Source organism: Schistocerca nitens, chromosome 8, assembly GCF_023898315.1.
Source record: "Schistocerca nitens isolate TAMUIC-IGC-003100 chromosome 8, iqSchNite1.1, whole genome shotgun sequence".
NCBI lineage: Eukaryota > Metazoa > Arthropoda > Insecta > Orthoptera > Acrididae > Schistocerca > Schistocerca nitens.
In genome coordinates, this window is record NC_064621.1 from 302,265,124 (window position 1) to 302,279,356 (window position 14,233).

General features: G+C 43.2%; 1 pseudogene; it reads left to right on the top strand.

Annotated features, from left to right (window-relative positions):
• The first annotated feature begins 10,480 nt into the window (after positions 1–10,480).
• Positions 10,481–14,233, top strand: part of LOC126199537 (myrosinase 1-like) — a 106,732-nt pseudogene continuing 102,979 nt past the window's right edge.

Genomic DNA, 14,233 nt, shown 5'->3' on the forward strand with positions numbered 1-14,233 from the left:
GACAAGTGGTAGAAGTTATCACCGTGTGCGGGCGGGCGTTATCTGGCTGAAATGTAAACCCACGATGGATTGCTATGAAATGAAACGGGGCGTGAATATCATCGACGTACTGCTGTGCTGTTGGAATATCGCGAATGACAATCAAAAGTCTCTTGCTATGAAATGAGCTGATACCCTAGCCCATCACCCCTAGTTTCCTGGCCTTATGACGCGCGACAATCAGTTTGGTATCCCACTGCTGTCCTAGGCGTCTCCAGACACGAGTTCGGCCTGGAATCTCATTGACTGGACTAGAAGTGTCTTGGAATTGAGATCAGATGACTAGCGGGGACGTGTGTGGAGCTGTCCTGGACAGTGGTGTGATCCAGCCAGGATTGATTATTTTGGGTGCCATTTATGTCATGGCAGAACCCCTCTGGTTGTCGTCTGCGGCACTCCTACAGCAGAGAGGTACGTCGTCGATATTGTGCGCCCCGTTTTGCTGCACTTCATCGCAAACCATCTTGGACTTAGAAAGACCTCTGGAAACATTCCCCAGGCTGTGGCTAAGCCATTTCTCCGTTATATCCTTTCTTCCAGGAGTGCTAGTTCTGCAAGGTTCGCAGAAGGGCTTCTGTGAAGTTTGGAAGGTAGGAGACGAGGTACTGGCAGAATTGAAGCTGTGAGGTCGGATCGTGAGTCGTGCTTGGGTAGCTCGTTTGGTAGAGCAGTTGCACGCGAAAGGCAAAAGTCCCGAGTTCGAGTCTCGGTCGGGCACTTAATGTGCCAGGAAGTTTCATCTTGGACTTACATTTCTGCAAGAAATTTCTATTGCTTGTCTTTGTGGCTCCTAAACCCTACCTTCGCCAGCAAGATCGCCGAATCTCTCCCCAATTCAGAACGTTTGGAGCCTTATTGGCAGAAACCTCCAGCCATCTCGAGGTTTTGACATCTAATGCCCAGCTGGACAGAAGTTGGCACAATGTATCTCAAGAGAACATTCAACAACTATCAGTCAATGCCAAGCCGAATAACTGCTTGCATAAAGGCCAGATATGGGTCACCGTGTTATTAGCTTGTTCTATTGGTGAACTTGTTTCTCTTGAATAATTAGTCCTATTTTTCTTAAATTGTAATAATTTGTTTGCGTGTACATATACAGTGTATTTACCGATTTCGGTCCCATTCGGAAGATTCATTAGTGGTGCATCTTTCTTTCTTTTCTTATTAAGCAGGGATGGCTAGAGGACAAATGTAAGGATGTAGAGGCGCATATCACTAGGGGTAAGATAGATACTGCCTACAGTAAAATTAAAGAGACCTTTGGAGAAAGGAGAACCACTTGCATTAAGATCAAGAGCTTTGATGGAAACCCAGTTCTAAGCAACGAAGGGAAAGCAGAAAGGAGGGAAGAGTATATAGACAAGGACTATGTTCTTGAGGACAATATTATAGAAATGGAAGAGAATGTAGATGAAGATGAAATAGGAGATATCATACTGCGTAAAGAGTTTGACAGAGCATTAAAAGACCTAAGTCGAAACAAGACCCCAGGAGTAGACAACATCGCGTTAGAACTACTGACAGCCTTGGGAGAGCCAGGCCTAACAAAACTCTACCATCTAGTGAGCAAGATGTATGAGACAGGCGAAATACCCTCAGACTTCAAGAAGAATATAATAATTCCAATCCCAATGAAAGCAGGTGTTGACAGATGTGAAAATTACCGAACTATCAGTTTAATAAGCCACGGCAGCAAAATACTAACACAAATTCTTTACAGACGAATGAAAAAACTGGTAGGAGCCGACCTCGGGGAAGATCAGTTTGGATTCCGTAGAAATGTTGGAATACGTGAGGCAATACTGACCCTACGACTTATCTTAGAAAATAGATTAAGGGAAGGCAAACCTACGTATCTAGCATTTGTAGACTTAGAGAAAGCTTTTGACAATGTTGACTGGAATACTGTCTTTCACATTTTCTGAAGGTGGTAGAGGTAAAATACAGGTAGCGAAAGGCTATTTACAATTTGTACAGAAACCAGATGGCAGTTATAATAGTCGAGGGGCATGAAAGGGAAGCAGTGGTTGGGTAGGGTGTGAGACAGTGTTGTAGCCTATCCCCGATGTTATTCAATCTGTATATTGAGCAAGCAGTAAAGGAAACAAAAGAAAAATTCGGAGTAGGAATTAAAATCCATGGAGAAGAAATAAAACCTCTCAGGTTCGCCGATGACATTGTAATTCTGTCAGAGACAGCAAAGGACTTGGAAGAGCAGTTGAACGGAATGCACAGTGTCTTGAAAGGAGGATATTAGATTAACATCAGCAAAAGCAAAACGAGGATAATGGAATGCAGTCGAATTAAGTCGGGTGATGCTGAGGGAATTAGATTAGGAAATGAGACACTTAAAGTAGTAAAGGAGTTTTACTATTTGGGGAGCAAAATAACTGATGATGGTCAAAGTAGAGAGGATATAAAATGTAGATTGGCAATGGCAAGGAAAACATTACTGAAGAAGAGAAATTTGTTAACATCGAGTATAGATCTAAGTGTCAAAAAGACGTTTCTGAAAGTATTGTATGGAGTGTAGCCATGTATGGAAGTGAAACGTGGACGATAAATAGTTTAGACAAGTAGAGAATAGAAGCTTTCGAAATGTGGTGCTACAGAGGAATGCTGAAGATTAGATGGGTAGATCATATAACTGATGAGGAGATATTGAATAGAATTGGAGAGAAGAGAAATTTGTGGTACAACTTGACTTGGAGAAGGAACCGGTTGGTGGGGCATATTCTGAGACATCATGGGACCACCAATTTAGTATTGGAGGGCAGCGTGGAGTGTAAAAATCGCAGAGGGAGACCAAGAGATGAATACACTAAACAGATTCAGAAGGATGTAGGTTGCAGTAGGTACTGGGAGATGAAGAAACTTGCACAGGATAGAGTAGCATGGAGAGCTGCAACAAACCAGTCCAAGGACTGAAGACCACAACAACAACATATTATTTATCAGTGCTGTGAATAACTGAAACTTCTTGTTTTGGTATACTTTCGTCAAACAAAACGGAAGAAACAGTGGACTTTGCTCCAATTCACCTAGTTGCAAAGTTTAGTGGTAATCAGTTACTACAATACACTTACTCAGTATACATGTTGTTAGGATAAGTGGACAGTGACGGAAATCACTAGTCTCAATGGCATGGGTTGCGCCATTTCTTACTTGATCCTATCAGCATTCCACTCTTTTCCCACATTACCCATCTGTGTCCTAAGTTGAGCCTGCACACTGTGTTTTCACAGAGGGAGATCTTGTTTTAGTGTTTTGTGTATTTGTTGTAGCTCGTTCTTAATCGTCTGTACTGAAGTGCTTTCCTCGGTACATACTTCAGTTAAATGCTCAGTTTGATCTTCAACCTGTTCAGTGACGTGTGCGACCTGTCTATTCAGATCACAATAGCGTTGAAACTAGCTTCTTTTTGAATAATATAACCCAACATAGCTTCTAGTCTTCTGAGAGTTTACATAACCAACTGCCATGTTGTTGTAACAGACTCAGCAATACCTTCATTCGTAGCAGATGATGTTACCTCATTTGCTGATGTGGGAAGGTTAGCTACATTTTCAATGGCGAATTCGCCTTCTGGCTCTTGATCTGTTACAGTCTCCCTCAGTATCTGATGATTCCTTCTAGTTTCAACCATAGTCATGTACAAGGAAATTGCTCCTAAATGGTGTTCCCGTGCAGAATGTCTTTATTGATGGAAAAAATTTCTTTGAAAACAACAGCACATCGCTACAAAGAACTGTGCGCTCTTAATCGTGGACATTACCCATCTTGTGATCAACTTAGAAAAAATTACAATTATGCAAAATAAATAATTCTCTACTCAAGGTAGGACACAAATAAATAGATTTAACTACCACGGGAAGCAACACCATTATTTGCTACTCGACCGATTAGTAGCGGCTTCGGTCAAGAATGCCATCATAACGACCGGGAGAGCGGTGTGCTGACCCCAAGCCCCTCCTCCTCTGAGGCTGACACGGCAGTCGGATGTTCCCGATGGGCCATGGGCCACTTGTGTCCTGTAGACGGAGTGTTTTTTAATGAGTACAGCAATACCCCACCCTGTAGATTACAGTACCGTATTTTGTACAATTTTGATTATTTTGCACTTTACTAGTTTCAATCATTGGTTCGTATTTTGTTGCTTGTCAAGGCACTTATTCAACCTTGTTACAGTATTTTCTTCGTTAATTTAATATTTATGTTGACGACATGTGCGTTATATGATTACATGAAAAAGAAACAATCATTGATGAAGTACCCATATTTTTGAATAATATTACGTATAAAGCATAACAATATTTTTACATATTAAGACTCCACGGAAAAAAACGGGGTAAGTATTTAATCAGAAAATAGGATAATGGCAAATTCTGATGGCTAGTCGTCGGTACCGCAAGACAGTTAAAATAAATTTCAAATAACGTGGCAAGGCTCCGAGATACAAAGGGGTTTTACTTTTAGTGGTAACGAAAACAACGTTCTAAGTCTGTCTTCTCACGGAAAGAATGGGCAAGTCCAACGTTTACTTCAACTGTTCGCAATACACTTTTTAGGTCAGTTGGTTTGCGGCTGCAAATACGATCGGTTGAGTTTCTTAATTTGTGTTGCTTCCTTACAGTTATAGTGTTTAGTTTGAAGTGTAGTAGTGTGGTCCTCTTATAATCTTCAAAATGTGTGGATCATCACAAGATGCAGATGAGATGACATCTGCTAATCAGTCAGGTAAAAAGAGAAAGAAATACGACAGAATGAGTAAAGTTGGTAGGGACTTTAAGGCAATTTCTCATGAGTTAGGCAGTAACTGCAAACGCTCGTTGTTTGCGTGTTTCAAACAAATAAACTCCTCGAAAGAGGATAGCTCATCAATGTGTGAGGTGACTGGAATGACAAATCTTCCTGTTTAACCATCTTAATTTCGGTTATGTTAATTACTCGTAGAAGGCCTAGGCTTGACGATTCCAATGCCAGAGATTGGTCTTTATGTTACACGGTAAGAATCGAACGAAATTATACCATGAATGAAATTCTTGTTTGCCAAAAGGGCTTCTTTGCTTTGCGTGAAATTTACGTTTTGTTGTTTCAATAGTCGTCAAATGTCGGATAGGAATGCACTGTTATATACTTACACTGAATATTGAGTAAAAAAAGGAGCGAATGATATAATTTTTTGTACTATTGTGTAAGTGAAATCTTTGATGCAAAAGGAAGGCTTCTTGTAATTTTCTGATTCGTGCTCGGGACAGAATGAGAGCTATGCGATGTTGATACACCATTAGTATCTCGTTCATTCCATTAAGAGAGTCGATAGTGTCAAAGTATTATTTCCAACAAGAGGGAATTCTAATATGGGATGTAATTAAAAAAGTATGTTATTGCAGAGTTACCAAAACGCTTTTGAAACAGCAAGGGCGACACCATGGCCTTACATTGCCATTCCTGTTCAGCGGAAAAGTGTACGAGAATGAACGATCTTCTTGAAGGCATGTTAGAAACCGAAGTGTTCTTTCAAGACATGACCGCTCAGAGAAGCTCTGATTGTGGGGCAAGACAAGTTGTTCAAACACAGGTTTACTGTCAATGTAGCCGGAACACCAGTACATTTGGAACATTCTGTTGGCGTACAAGTAGACGTCAAGCCTGAGTATCAGCCGCAGGGACCTGACGAATTCTTATGACACCATCGAGGATACAATGGTTTTCTGTAATATGAAACTTTTTGAAAGGTAAAAATCGATCTTCTGCAAATAACTAATTCTGCGGATATATATTCAGAGCTTCTGCCAATACCGTATGAAAAATGTGCAGACTTTCAAGAACCTAATCACTGTTGTGGTCAAGGCGCAAGAAATTTCTACCATATAAAGAATCAAAATCCAAGGCCAACAATTAGAAACTTCCAATGCTAAACAACAGGCAGGTTGGACGGAAGTTTACCAAAAAGTGATTTACTTCAACGTTCTTTTCGCGGTAAGATGTACGTCTTTTGCATGTATCGTCTCTTTTATCATATAATTTCAGTTTTCATTGTTTTCTAATGTACTTCCACTAAAACCATTAAATCTGACATCGTAATTATGTTGGTTACACTCGATTGTTGGAGTGTTTTATGTATTTTCTTGTAATCTTGAAAGTTTAAATCTTCCGGCGAAAAGGAAGCAAATTACACAACAGAGCAACCCCAAGCAAGTAATCCGCTCGGTTCCACAATTTAAGACGCCCAAATACAACAGTAAAATCTGCATCCGCAGCACTAATATGTTACACAGAAAACAGTCAGCAGCGCTGATACGACCGTAACCCGCAGGTTAATGTCCACGTAGGCGCGGGCTTGCGATCTGTCAGGCACAGAATACCTCAGAGTGGACACAAGTACCGCTAATCCAGGAACACATATAATACTGGAAGGTTGAGCAGAACCACACTATAGAACTTGGACGAATATCGGCTACTAGAAGTACAACTGGCGAACGTTATGATTCTGGCGGGAACCGTTACTACGGAGCCATGAATAAGCCGTCGAATTAGCCTGTATCGACCACAACTTAAATGCAGCACAGTAGTTGAAATAAATCCACACTAAGTATGTCCTCACCGGAATCTTAGTCGGCGTTGAAGACAGCTTATCTGTCTGGCGACGGCAGAACTATCAGTGGATGTAACTGTAACAGGTCACACATCCATCAGCCGATCCTGGTGCAGACAGATCAGACCCTTCCGACCACTCTTGTCCATTCCAACCAGATGTCCGAACCTGCGTTACTCTCCACACACACCGCGTCTTGTGTGACTACGACGTCTTCTACCGGACCCAGGAGCCTTGGAAGCCAGAAGGTCACGGGCTAACACCGCGCTGCTTCAGCCCCCAACTATCACTCAGCTCCCTCCGCCTCGCCTCGCGCCGTTCTCTCAAGTCACCCTTTTCCAGCATACCGCACCCTCTCACTGACCCGTTCGGTGAACCAGAATCTTTGCCTCAAAGACATACTACGGATGCTAAGATTTATCGCTAGGCCGTGGCACGGCTCTGAGATGAAAACCTAGCACAATACAAAAACCCAATCTTCGAGCGAAGAACACTTGCAACCCGTCCAGGAATAGAATCCGGGTCCCCGCGATATAAAGGCAGCAACACCAACCACTAGACTATAATCCAAGTGCAGGATGTTGGGGGTGTGCTGTCCTGGCCCCCTGAAGCGACTGTGTAGAGACCGCACAGTTCTTCAGTCGTTACCGTCTTCGTTCCAGGCGCCTTCCACCTGGTAAGATGCTGTGCCAGCTCCGAAGATGAAGTCCGCAGGCAGCTGGTTGAGATCTCGGGAGCTGCTCTGTGGAAGAGACAGGGTTCCGACGGCCAAGATCACCAGTAAATTCAGTGTGTGGCCAGAAGACTTCATCTTGGTAGCGAGACACTTCCCCTTCATCCCGTCAGCTGTTTTTATAAAGAGCGATCACAGTTTTATCAACTTACGAGGCACGCACTTCGACTCCATCAAACAGTACAGCGCGTGTTATCTTGCCTCTCACAAGGGAACCTCCCCATCGCACCCCTCTCAGATTTAGTTATAAGTTGGCACAGTGGATAGGCCTTGAAAAACTGAACACAGATCAATCGAGAAAACAGGAAGAAGTTGTGTGGAACTATGAAAAAAATTAGTAAAATATACAAACTGAGTAGTCCATGCGAAGATAGGCAACATCAAGGACAATGGGAGTCAAGGAGCGCCGTGGTCCCGTGGTTAGCGTGAGCAGCAGCGGAACGAGAAGTCCATGGTTCAAGTCTTCCCTCGACTTAAAAGTTTAATTTTTTATTTTCAGTTTATGTGACAAACTCTTATGTTTTCATCACTTTTTTGGGAGTGATTATCACATCCACAAGAAAACCTAAGTCGGGCAAGGTAGAAGAATCTTTTTACCCATTCGCTAAGTGTTCAAGTTAGGTGGGCTGACAACATATTCCTGTCATGTGACGCACATGCCGTCACCAGTGTCGTATAGAATACATCAGACGTGTTTTCCTGTGGAGGAATCGGTTGACCTATGACCTTGCGATCAAATGTTTTCGGTTCCCATTGGAGAGGCACGTCCTTTCGTCTACTAATCGCATGGTTTTGCGGTGCGGTCGCAAAACACAGACACTAAACTTATTACAGAGAACAGAGACGTCAATGAACGAACGGACAGATCATAACTTTGCGAAAATAAAGAAAGTCAAATTTTCAGTCGGGGAAGACTCGAACCAAGGACCTCTCGTTCCGCAGTTACTCAAGCTAACCACGGTACCACAGCGTTCCTTAGCTCAGACCCTCCTTGATGATGCCTATGTTGCCCATGGACTACTCAGTTTGTATATTTTACTAATTTTTTTCATAGTTCCACACAACTTCTTCCTGTTTTCTCGATTGATCTGTGTTCAACTTTTCAAGGCCTATCCACTGTGCCAACTTATAACTAAATCTGAGGAGGGTGCGATGGGGAGGTTCCCTTGTCAGCAGTATAATCACAGCACAAGGAGAACGAGCTGATAATGACCCCTATCAATTACTCAGCTAGAGATTGCATCGCGTGGTCCGTTTCATCTACATTCACACTGACAATGGTGTCGTAAAATGACTAGTTTATGGGTTGCGTGTTTTCAGTAAAATTCGTCTTCATCTACATCTACATGATTAGACTGCAACTCACAATTAAGCACCTGGCAGCACGGGAACAACAAGTACTTAAATCCTTCCGTGTGATCTCTGACTTCTTTTATTTTACTATGATGTCTCACATGTTGCGGAGATCTGTAGTGAAAAGTAACAGCGCCGGCCGTGGTGGTCTAGCGGTTCTAGGCGCTCAGTCAGGAACCGCGCGACTGCTACGGTCGCAGGTTCGAATCCTGCCTCGGGCATGGATGTGTGTGATGTCCTTAGGTTAGTTAGGTTTAAGTAGTTCTAAGTTCTAGGGGACTTATGACCACAGATGTTGAGTCCCATAGTGCTCAGAGCCCTTTGAACCATTTGAAAAGTAACAGTGGTCAGTTGTAACATTTCAAATTTTCCGGAAACGTCATTCACAGAATTTCCCAGGGATAGAAGTAGGCTTCAGTTGTCTTCCATAAGGAATGGAGCACAGCAGGTGGACGATCGCTTTTGAGTTGGTTTTTTGAGATGGCGGAACGTGCCTTTAATGTACTGAAATGCAGATACATTCTCTGGGATATTTTTCTACTGATTTCCAGGTAAAAGAATTTACTTAAATTAAACTAAACTCCGTCCGAACAGGCCTTTGAAGTCCCAACGGTACCGACCGGCCGCAGTGTCATCCACTCATCCTAGGGCCGTCACTGGATGCGGATACGGAGAGGCAAGTGGTCAGCACACCGCTCTCCCGGCCGTCGTCAGTTTTCGTGACCGGAGCCGCTACTTCTCAGTCAAGTAGCTCCTCAGTTTGCCTCACAAGGGTTAAGTGCACCCCGCTTGTCAACAGTGCTCGGCAGACCGGATGGTCACCCATCCAAGTGCCAGCCCAGCCCGACAGCGCTGAACTACGATGATCTGACGGGAACCGGTGTTACCACAGCGACAAGGCCGTTGGCTACTTTAACTAATATATGAAAATGTATGTTAGTTATTGTAATATAATTTCATGTAGTATTTAATTTATGTTTTCTCATATGGATGGAGCTATTCAGTTTTAATCTAAATATGACGTGATGATGCAGTGGTAATGGTGCTCGTGTGACTTTTTTAACTCTTAGAACTGACTCCCAGTTAAAACGTTTTTTTTTGTCTGTTTGTGCATAATTTAGCTTCTTTGAGCAGTATATTTAAATGGTCTGTGTTAATTTCCTTTGTAGCAGCCAGAGGAATTGCAAGCCTACATCGGAGAGGGGCATTTGCCACAAGAAACTAAGGAGGCTGCTGCTGGGGGAGTTTTAAACTGCAGAAAATAAGTGAGCGGTGTGTGGAGAGAATCCTGCGTATTTCAAGAGCCTTACATAGATCTGGTCAGAAAATTACGAAAAACGAGATTCCGAAAGTACACCACAAGCCACAGAACGGTGCATTCACTGCAGCACAGGAGAAGAAACTTGCAAATCACATCAAACATTCTGCTGATCTGTAAAATGGGTTGCTCACAATGCCTACAGAATGCAAGCCTATCTGTGTGCTCCACTCTACGTACTGAAGACTCCCGAGGTATCATGTGACAAGAAAATGGCCAGAGTGGGTTGGCTAAACACCGTTCTGAAATGAAATACTTCATTATCAGTTCCTCGTTCTGACCCAACTACGCTCGCCGAAAAATAAATTCCAATAACGAAAACGTGACATGATTCTTCATGAATCTTTCAAAAGCGTTCGATGACCACGAGCTTGAGTCCGAAAACGTGTGTAATGTAGAGGTGACTGGTTTCCATATTGTGCATGCTCCAACAAAAATGTTGGCAGAGAAGGGGAAGAAACAAGTTGTGGCAGTTACTTCCGCAGCAGAACGTGGAACTTTTGTGACACGTTGCATAGCCGTGAGTGCTTCTGCGACAGGTGCTACTCAAAGGTTTCCGTTCCCTAGTAGAATCCCCGCAACGATTTATTGGCAAGTGGCCTTGTTATTATGGTCAATAATATACGTCATAATGTATTTGTAAGAAGATATTACAATAATATCACTATTATCTACAATTAACAATATGTTACAATTGATCCCAATGTGTGCTACAGCTGATCAACACAGGTTTATGCATAAATTTAAATAGTGTGCAAATCATCACAGAAATACACTGAAGTGACAAGAGTCATGGCATAGCGATATGTACATTCACAGATAGCGGTAGTATCGCAAGCACAAGGTATAAAACGGTAGTGGCTGCCGGCCTTCACTCACCGAACAAGAGCAGTGGCGTTGCGTAGTTATGACAAGATGGAGTAACCAAGGAAATTAAGTGGGACGTACGACGAACGTATCCAACCCGCCAGGGTAGCCGAGAGCGCTAACGCGCTGCTTCCTGGATTCGGGTAGGCGCGCCGGCCCCGGATTGAATCCGCCCGGCGGATCAACGACGATGGCCGGTGTGCCGGACAGCCTGGATGTGGTTTTTAGGCGGTTTTCCACATCCCGCTAGATGAATACCGGGCTGGTCCCCACGTTCTGCCTCAGTTACACAGCTCGCAGACATCTGTACACATTCGCACTATTCCATGGATTACATTAAATGCAGACAGTTGCGGTACACTAATTCCGTCCCGGAGGGGGGGGAGGGGTATAGGGCGGCGGCAGGAAGGGCATCCGGCCACCCCTTAAATTAACATGCCAAAACCGCGGGATAAGGCACAAGCGATAGCGATAGTACGACGAACGTATCCATTAGAAAAGTGCGACGAAATAAGGTGTTCATGGGCTATAGTAGCAGGCAACCGACGCGATTGCTTTTGCTAACGGAACAACATTGCCTGCAGCGCCCCTCGTGGGTTCGTGACCTATCGGCTGGATGCTAGACGACTGGAAAACAGTAGCCTGGTGAGATGAGTCCCGATTTAATTTGCTAAGAGTTGCTGGTAGGAGTCGAGCGTGGCGCAGACTGCACGAAGCCATGGGCCCAAGTTGTCAACAAGGCACTGCGCAAGCTGGTGGTGGCTCCATAATGGCGTAGGCAGTGTTTACGTGGAACGGACTAAGCCCTCTGGTCAGACTGGAGCGATCATTGACTGGGAATGATTACGTTAGGCAACCTGAAGACCATTTGCAGGCATTCATGGACTATTTCTTCCCGAACAACGATGGAATTTTTATGGATGACAATGCTCTATGTTACCTGGACACAACTGTTCCCGATTAGTTTGAAGAACATTCTGGACAACTCGAATCAATGACCTATGCACCCAGATCGCCCATCATGAACCCGATCGAACATTTATGGGGCCTAATCGAGAGGTCCGTGTACAAAATCTTGCACCGGCTTCACTTTCGCAATTATGGACAGCTATAGAGGCAGCATGGTTCATTATTTCTGCAGGGGCTTCCGCCGGCTTGCTGAGTCCATGCCTTGTCGAACTGCTGCGCTTAGCCAGACAAATGGAGGTGCTACGCGATGTTAGGAGGTATCCCATAAACTTTTTTTGCCTCAGTGTATTAGTAATGAGTACATCTATGGAACTGCAAACAAACGATTATTACATTCATTGCATTACATAATTTATACCATAAGTGGATTGTTAATTACAAAAAAGCTAAATTTTTGTTTCACTTTACCTCTGGCTCCCCTGTACAGTTACTAACATCGTCTGCAACATATATTCACTAAATTTTGAAGCAGCAAAAACTCTCACAACACCGCTGTGAATGCTACCCTTCCTGTGATAGACCATCACACAGTGGTTTTTTTTTTTTGGGGGGGGGGGCAGGGTGTGGTGAAGAAGAGCAACCGACTGTCATAATATCACCACACCCTCTACAGGAGTAGCGTTCGATAGTACTTTGAAAGCCTTTATCCTATATGCCGTGTTGAGAACTTGTCGAAGAAGGGTATCCGTTGCGTGTTTCTGTCGCCGGCGGGCGAGTCCGTTGCTGTCCACTTGTTCTCCGGGCTCATCGCAAGGTGGGTCCATCCTCCCAATCAGGCAAAGACGTTGTTATATTGTACCCAAAATGAAAACTCAGTGGTCAACCTTTGCCTACCGTCGACCTTAGTGTATCTCTGTTGTGGTTAAACAAATAGTGCTTTTGAACTGAATTATTATCACGAACTAATAACGAAAAAATAAGAGAGATGATCAGAACCCACACAAAGTAACTTCTGTGGTCGTTGTTGGTTAATATCTGATAGTGAAGAATGTATTACATCTAAAATCTCGTCGAAGGTAGTTAAACTGTTAGCACGTGAGGCGGTGAAAATAGTGCTGAAGAGGGTGAGAGTTGTGAAAGTGCGTCATCTTAATCTTTCTGAGAGAAAAAAAAAGTAGTACGCTATGCATACAATATCAATTATTCAGATTTGACTCAGAAAACTTATAGAAATAGATGGGCGTAACAATTAGTAGTTATATTAAGATGGAATGATAACATAGGTTCAGACGTTGGTCAGACAGCAGACTTTAGTTCCCTGGTAGGATACTGGGAACATGAAGTCACTCTACCAAGGTCTAAGCTTGTATAAAATGCTTGTGCGTCCCACTTCACAATATTGCTCAAACATGTGGAACACGTAACAGACAGGACTCACAGGGGATATTGAACATAAGCAAAGAAGGGCATCACAAATTCTCATACGTTTGTTCGACCCACGGCGAAGATTCATGGTAATCTTGAGAAACCTGAACAGAGAGCCTGCTCAAGATAGACGGAAATCAACCCGACGAAATTGACTTACAAAATTTCAAGAATCGGTATTAAGAAGAGAGTTTGGATATATTCTACAGCCCCCTTCATATGGCTCGCACAGGGGCTCTAAAGACAAAATTAGATTAATTGTATGACGCACAGACTTTCAAAGCAGTCAATCTTTCCGAGTGCCATATCGTGTTTCATAAAGACCAATCACTGGCATTGGAATCGTCAAGCCTAGGCCTTCTACGAGTAATTAACATAACCGAAATTAAGATGGTTAAACAGGAAGATTTGTCATTCCAGTCACCTCACACATTGATGAGCTATCCTCTTTCGAGGAGTTTATTTGTTTGAAACACGCAAACAACGAGCGTTTGCAGTTACTGCCTAACTCATGAGAAATTGCCTTAAAGTCCCTACCAACTTTACTCATTCTGTCGTATTTCTTTCTCTTTTTACCTGACTGATTAGCAGATGTCATCTCATCTGCATCTTGTGATGATCCACACATTTTGAAGATTATAAGAGGACCACACTACTACACTTCAAACTAAACACTATAACTGTAAGGAAGCAACACAAATTAAGAAACTCAACCGATCGTATTTGCAGCCGCAAACCAACTGACCTAAAAAGTGTATTGCGAACAGTTGAAGTAAACGTTGGACTTGCCCATTCTTTCCGTGAGAAGACAGACTTAGAACGTTGTTTTCGTTACCACTAAAAGTAAAACTCCTTTGTATCTCGGAGCCTTGCCACGTTATTTGAAATTTATTTTAACTGTCTTGCGGTACCGACGACTAGCCATCAGAATTTGCCATTATCCTATTTTCTGATTAAATACTTACCCCGTTTTTTTCCGTGGAGTCTT